Below are 8,304 nucleotides of genomic sequence, written 5' to 3'. Positions count from 1 at the left end.
AGCGGTAGAAAAGAAGATGGTGTTTATACAAATTTTATATTTAAAGTGATGATATGACAAATTTGTTACCGTGAGAGGATATAATAATTTTGAAAAATAAAATAATTAAGATAATATACAAATTTAACTTCTAATAATGTGCCAGATTTATTTAACTCTAGTAATTGTATTAGACATTTTGTTCTTAATGGGTGTGACTTGCAATTCATGGTGACAGAGCTCTAATTAATGTTTGATTTATTCTAGATTTTATTTCTTGAAACATTGATTTAACTATTTTTTGACCAAACATTATGGTACAAGAATGTAAAATTAGTTCCCTAATCTATCAAAACTGTCAATTGAATCTTGAAAATATTTTTTTCATCAAAATTATAAGAACCTTCTGCTCTAAATGAAATTATAGTAATAAAAATAAGAACAATATTATATGTACCCACTTTAGATACATAAATATATACACACTTATATGTGTCATCACATAATTGAGTATTATTTTATCCTTAATTCAAATTCACCTACTCACATGATGACACATATAAGTATATATATATTTGTGTATCTAAAATAGATACATATAATTTTATTGTAAAAATAATTAACCCCATTGGTTAAGCTTTACATTTTTAGATTTACTATTTTATTATTAGTTATTACAGAATATATGGTGGTGGCATAACATAACCACCTTATTTACAATTATTTTATTTTCAACGTAATCAAATTTGAAAGTTAGTTGGTGGTTGAAAATTCTTTTTTATTTTTTTCTGCTTCTTTTATAAATGTATATTTGTGGCTCTTTCTGGATTTGGGAATCTTCTTGGCATGAACCGTCCGTTAAGTAAGAAAAATATCGCTGTTGATCTGCCTGTTGACATACTGTATGGGCCTGCGAAGACGCATCTCAATGTGCTTTCGATTTTGATTTCGAAGAAAGGTGTTGCAAACAGACAAATTATGCACTAACAAATAATGGCAAATTATTCCACACGTACGACAAAGATTTTGGTTGGTTACAGCTGTTTGTCTCGTCGTTTACAATTACATAAACACTCAAGCATCTTTTTATCGTGGGTGTCATTGTTGAACCAATTTTCTTTGATAGTGTCAATTTGACTGGCTCCATCGGATACCTCTGCTTCCTAGTGGTGGGGACTACATTTTACCTCGTTATGATGACCCAGCAAATTAATTGATTATATACCTGAAATATCTTGAGGCAGGTTCAATCCAACCTGAAGCCAACTCAAGATTCGATCATATTTATAATATTTAGCTCAAACATATTTAAATACAATTATTATTTATAGGGGTATTGTATGTCAAGTTGAATGAGAAAGAGAACATTGTTATAAATATAATGAAATAAATGACAAAGTGATTGACTTGCCAAATGAAAAGCCAAAAGAAAATTATGATTTTATTAAGCTAAAGCACGGCAGAAAGGAAGAAAGAAGCAAGAAGAAGCAGGAAGAAAGCTAAGAATGGTATATATCTCATAAGGAGAGGAGGGGGGTATTTATAGAAAATTTGCCGCCCCTCCAGCCAATAAAAATAGTTTCTTCCAAGCTAAGTTTCTAAGGCATTTAATGCCTTCCCATCTCTTTTGGCCAAAGTCAAAAATATGGGGTGGAAAAATTCACCATCTGCAACACTCCCCCTTGGATTTCCACCACTTACAGATAATTATATTAACCTTGCTAAGGAAAAATCCAGTGGGATAAAAACCAAAGCAAAGGAACATAATTATTAAATGTCCTGTAAGTTGGCGTTGGACGTGCTTAAACTGCCTCATTAAAAACCTTACTAGGAAAACCCAATGGGACAAAACCTAGTAAAGGGAAAAAGAGTACAGTGCACATTTTGTCCAATATTTGATAAACTTCAAAATTTTGCCTGATGAATGCTCCCCCTCATTGTAGTAGGATTAACTTGATTGCTTGTTGAACCACCGCATACCGATGTTATACACTAATTTCTCAAATGTTGATGTCGGTAGTGTCTTAGTGAACAAATCTGCAAGATTCTCACTGGATCTTATTTGCTTGACGTCAATCTTTTTTACTCTGCTGGAGCTCATGAGTGTAAAAGAACTTCGGTGAGATATGTTTGGTTCTGTCTCCTTTGATGTATCCACCTCTAATTTGGGTTATACATGCTGCATTGTCTTCATATAATATGAAAGGAGTGTCTGTTGTAGAAGGAAGACTGCATGCATTCCGGATATGATGGATGTCAGACCGTAACCATATACATTCTCGATTGGCTTCATGGAGAGCTAAAATTTCTGAATGATTTGAAGAAGTTGCAACCAAGGTCTGCTTGGTGGAGCGCCATGATATAGCTGTGTCATTATAAGTAAAAACATATCCCGTTTGTGAACGGGCCTTATGGGGGTCAGAAAGATAACCAGCATCCGCATATCCAACCAAACTAGGATTTTAGGGGATTTGACAGAATAAAATAATCCCAAATCTCTAGGTCCACATAAGTAACGGAGTATATGTTTGATTCCGTTCCAGTGACGACGGGTTGGTGTAGAGCTAAATCGGGCCAATAAATTAACTGCAAAGGATATATCCGGTCTCGTGCATTGGGCCAAATATAATAAGACTCCAATGGCATTAAGATATGGTACTTCAGGACCAAGTATCTTTTCATCTTCTTCTTTAGGACGAAATGGGTCCTTTTTTGGATCAAGAGACCGAACAACCATTAGGGTGCTCAAAGGATAAGCCTTATCCATATTAAAACGTTTTAATAATTTTTCAATATACGTTGATTGATGGATAAGTATTCCATTTGAATTGTGCTCGATCTGCAGGCCGAGACAATATTTTGTTTTCCCCAAATCCTTCATTTCAAATTCTTTTTTCAGATATTCAGCAGTTTTTGAGAGCTCTTTAGGAGTCTCAATTAAATTCATGTCATCAACATAAACTGCTACGATAGCAAATCTCGATTCTGACCTTCTAATAAAGACACATGGGCATATAGGGTCATTCACATAGCCCTCTTTTTTCAAATATTCATTGAGGCGATTGTACCACATACGTTCGGATTATTTTAATTCGTACAATGATCGTTGTAATTTAATTGAGTACAAGCCTCTTGAATTGACACTTTTTGCTTCAGGCAATTTGTATCCTCCAGGGAGTTTCATATAAATTTCAGTGTCCAAATTTCCATACAAATAAGCAATAACTACGTCCATTAGATGCATATCCAGTCTTTCAGAGACTGTTAAACTGATTAAATATCTGAATGTGATTATATCCATTACAGGTGCATATGTTTCATTAAAGTCTATACCAGGCCTTTGGGAAAAACCTTGGGCTACAAGCCTGACTTTATATCTAGCAATTTCATTTTTCTCACAAATACCTATTTATATCCAACGGGTTGTACGTCTTGAGGTGTTGGAACTACAGACCCAAACACTTGACGTTTTGCTAGAGAAGCTAATTCTGTTTGAATTGCTTCTTCCCATTTAGGCCAATCATGTCTTTGTTTGCACTCAGCCATAGTACGTGGCTCAAAATCATCATCATTCAGAATTTCAGTAGCTACTGCAAATGAGAATATATCATCAACTATAATTGTTTCACGATTCCACATTTCTTGTGTATGAACATAATTTAAAGATATTTCAATATTCTCATTTTCCTGTTCTTCAGGATTTTATACCTCTTCAGGATTTTATACCACTTCAGGGGTTTGTGCCACTTCAGGGGCTTGAATCTCTTCAGGGACCATAACCTCTTCTGGAGGAATATTTGTTTGATTATTTGCCTTTCTTTTTCGAGGAATAGTGTCCTTCGATCCAATAGGTCTACCACGCTTTTGGCGTGAGGTAGATGGATCAGTCACGGCTCGAATGGACTGTTCAGTAGTCATATTGATTCTTACTAGTGCATTAGCAGCTGGAACATGTGATCTTGTCACTTTTGTCGTATCTACAAATGCATCAGGCATTTGGTTGGCAATAATTTGTAATCGCACTATCCTTTGCACTTCAGTTTCACTTTGGGATGTACAAGGATCTAAATGAGACATGGTAGGTACATACCAAGTAAGTTCATGCCTAACTTCAGGAGGCATTTTCTTTTCCCCTAAAGACGGGAAAGTTGTCTCATCAAAGTGACAATCTGCAAATCGTGCAATAAAAAATCACCTGTTAATGGTTCCAGTTACCTGATAATGGATGGTGAATTATATCCAACATATATTCCCAAACAACATTGGGGTCCCATTTTTGTGCGTTGATGAGACGTAATAGGGACATATACAACACAACCAAATATTCTCAAATGAGATACATCAGGTTGGTAACCAATGACCAATTGTAGGGGAGAATATTGATAATAAGAAGAAGGTCACAAGCGAATTAACGTTGCAGCATATAATATAACATGTCCCCACATAGAAGTAGGTAATTGACCTTTTAATAATAAAGTGTGTGCAATTATCTGAAGTCGTTTGATAAGAGACTCAACTAATCCATTCTGTGTGTGGACATGCGGGACTAGATGTTCAACCTCAATTCCCATAGACATGCAATAATCATCAAATGTTTTGGATGTAAATTCACCAGCATTATCTAGCCGTATTGACTTGATTGAATAATCTGTGAAATGTGCCTTTAATTTGATAATTTGTGCTAACAGTTTAGCAAATGCAACATTTCGACTAGGCAATAAACAAACATGAGACCATCGTGTAGATGCATCAATTAAGACCATAAAATAAAGAAATGGCCCATTTGGTGGATGAATGGGTCCACATATATCCCCTTGAATCCTTTGCAAGAATGATGGGGATTCACCTCCAATTTTGGAGGGAGATGGTCTTATTACTAATTTACCTTGAGAACAGGCGGTACATAATTGTTCACTGGACAATAAAATTTTATGATTTTCTAATGTATGTCCATGTGAATTTTCAATAATCCTATGCATCATTGTAGATCCTGGGTGGCCTAAACAATCATGCCAAAGCATAAATGTTTTTGGATCAACGAACTTCTGGTTCGATACTACGTAGGTTTCAATTGCCTTTATGATTGTACAATACAATCCAGATGATAAAGCAGACAATTTTTCTAGTATAAGCCTTCTTCCGGAGGCATTACTAGTTATACAGATGAATTCTACACCATTTTCACTCATGGTTTCAAGATGATAACCATTTTTTCTTATATCTTTAAAACTCAGTAGATTTCTTCTGGATCTACTTGAATATAATGCATCATTGATGCTTAATTTGGTCCCATTGTTTAACATAATTGTAGCTCTTCTGGAGCCTTCTATCAGATCAATTGATCCTGATATGGTATTTACTTTAGCTTCGATTAATGCTAAAGTTAAGAAAAATTTCTTTTCCTTGAGAATTGTGTGCATTGTTACCTATCCACCAAACACATGTCTCCCACATCAGCTTTTGAAGTCAATGCTTCAATTTTGGAGTCCATTTCCTTTCATTCAAAAATTACGGTAGTTACAACGTACACAAAATATTGAAAGGAAGAGAACATGATACTGAAAGAAAAAATAATATTTATGACTCCAAAATATATATGATGGACTTATAAAAATTTTGGACATCTTTGTCACTATACTATTATTCTTTGAAAGAAGATTTGAAACATCAAGAATCATTAGATCGACAAGATCTAACTTATCAAAAATGTAGTTCTTATGGGTGCGTAATATAGATCCACCCAATATTTGTGTGTACTACAGGTACACCACAAATGACATTTATAACCACACTTATTATTTTGTGATTTACTCTACATTATAATTTATTTCGTCTCAGTCTTGGTCCACTTCTGGTGGTATGACTGAGATTTCTATTATTTCTCACATTCATGATAACTACTTCTGGTAGTTGTGTTCACTTCAGAGAACGATGTATAATAAGAAAATATTTATTCAGAATTTTCTTTTCCGATATTGCTACTACAGGAGCATAAAATAAAATGTGGAGAATATTTTATCTTCCACATTCAAGAAAAGATTCTGAATATTGCAGAGTTATACTAAATATAGAGTCATTTGGAGTATTATTAAATTTGATGTTCAAATCTATTTTTCAAATTTCTCCACAAATTTAATATATTTATCATTATATCCATATTTCTGCTTGCAATCCTTCAGGGATATGACACCGAAAAATAATAGCCTTGTATCTGTCCTTCTGTGATATTTTATTTAGTTAGTTTTCAAGGCTCATAAATTTTAGGTGGAGACTCATGCAAAAAGCCCGTTTAATATTATCCATCCAATTTTAGGAACTTCAGGTTCAATTATTGTTATATTTACAAAACTTCTGGTTTTGTAGACAATATATATGAGTTAATTTTTGAAACTTCAGGTTCAAATATGATCTCATATTTACAAAACAGCTGATTTTGTAGGAGAAATATTAGGATTAATTTTGGAAACTTCAGGTCCATATATTATCCTATATCTACAAAACTTCTGGTTTTGTAATTTGTATTCAGATTATTATAATACGTATTCTGATTATGTTTTGGACTTCAAGTCCATATTTTTCACACTTTATGCAAATTTCAGGTTGCAAAGGTGATATCATTATTAAAATAAAGACTTTGATGAAACTTGGGACTTCGGGCCCATATATATGTATTCTCATGATTTTACAAACTTCAAATTGTAAATCGTAAAACTCGGGACTTTAGACCCATACATATGATTTTCTCACGATTTTACAAGCTTCAGGTTGTAAATCGGATATAAATAAAAATAAATATTCAAATAAATAAAGATACGAATAAATAAATATTCAAATAAATGGAATACAATAAAAATAACATTTAAATAATATCAGGACTTCTGGTCCAGATTCTTGGTTTTGTAAACTTCAGGTCACAAATTTATAATTTCGTAAACTTCGGGTTATGAATGATATTCATGATTTCAGATCCAGATTCATGATATTCATGACTGCAGGTCCAGATTCATAATTTTATAAATTTCAAGTTACAAATAGGATTCAGAACTTTGGGTCTAGATTTATGATATTTCAGACTTCAGGTCTAAATTCATAATTTTGTAAAGGCCAAACGACTATTTCCCACCCAAGGTTTGATGTTTTCTCAAGTTTCCACCCTTTAACTATGGAAACACCAAACACCCACCCATGGCCGGTTAGATTTAACAAAACCCTAACGGTGGTAAGGGTAAAATCATCATTTTCGCTATAATATTAAAAATAAACTAAAATAGAATATAATTTTGCCCCCCTAAACTTTAAAAACTAAAATTTTCCCCCAGCCTAAGTTTTAAAAAATCGCAGTTTCACCTTAGGGTTTGGTTTTGAAATCTCTGGCGACCCCTCCGGCTCCGTTGTCGACGGCCTCTCCCTCCCGAAGCAACCTCTCCTTTCGGCGATCTCTTTCCTCCCATTTGGGGGTCCGATCGGCGTCGGAGACGCCTTGGGAGACGAAGAACTTCGTCGGGGAAGACGAAGTTCTTCGTCTCCCAAGGCGTCTCCGACGCCGATCGGACCCCCAAATGGGAGGAAAGAGATCGCCGAAAGGAGAGGTTGCTTCGGGAGGGAGAGGTCGTCGGCTCGACGAAGTTCTTCGTCTCCCAAGGCGTCTCTGACGCCGATCGGACCCCCAAATGGGAGGAAAGAGATCGCCGAAAGGAGAGGTTGCTTCGGGAGGGAGAGGTCGTCGGCAACGGAGCCGAAGAGGTCGCCGGAGATTTCAAAACCAAACCCTAGGGTGAAACTACGATTTTTTAAAACTTAGGCTGGGGGAAAATTTTAGTTTTTAAAGTTTAGGGGGGTAAAAAGAGATAAATTTTTAGTCGTTAGGATTCTGTTAAATCTAACCGGCCATGGGTGGGTGTTTGGTGTTTCCATAGTTAAAGGGGGGACATTTGAGAAAACATCAAACCTTGGGTGGGAAATAGTCGTTTGGCCTTTTGTAAACTTCAGGTTACAAATAATTTTCAGGACTTCAGGTCCAGATTCAAGAGTTTCAGGACTTTAGGTCCAGATTTATAATTTTGTAAACTTCGGGTTGCAAATATTGTATAATTATAAAGAAAATTAAGCAGAAATATAATAGAAATTAAAAGTCAACTGGGACATCACAACTGGGATATCCGTATTTATAATATTTAAGCAGCATAACGACATAATAGAAATATATAATATACCTAAGCTGATCGTGCTGATAATGTGTTATAAATATAATGAAATAAATGGCAAAGTGATTGACTTGCCAAATGAAAAGCCAAAAGAAAATTATGATTTTATTAAGCCAAAGCA

The sequence above is a fragment of the Mangifera indica genome, chromosome 6 (genome assembly GCF_011075055.1).
Source record: "Mangifera indica cultivar Alphonso chromosome 6, CATAS_Mindica_2.1, whole genome shotgun sequence".
NCBI classification, from domain to species: Eukaryota; Viridiplantae; Streptophyta; class Magnoliopsida; order Sapindales; family Anacardiaceae; genus Mangifera; species Mangifera indica.
The sequence above is the reverse complement of the archived record's forward strand: the minus strand, read 5'-3'. Positions refer to the sequence as shown.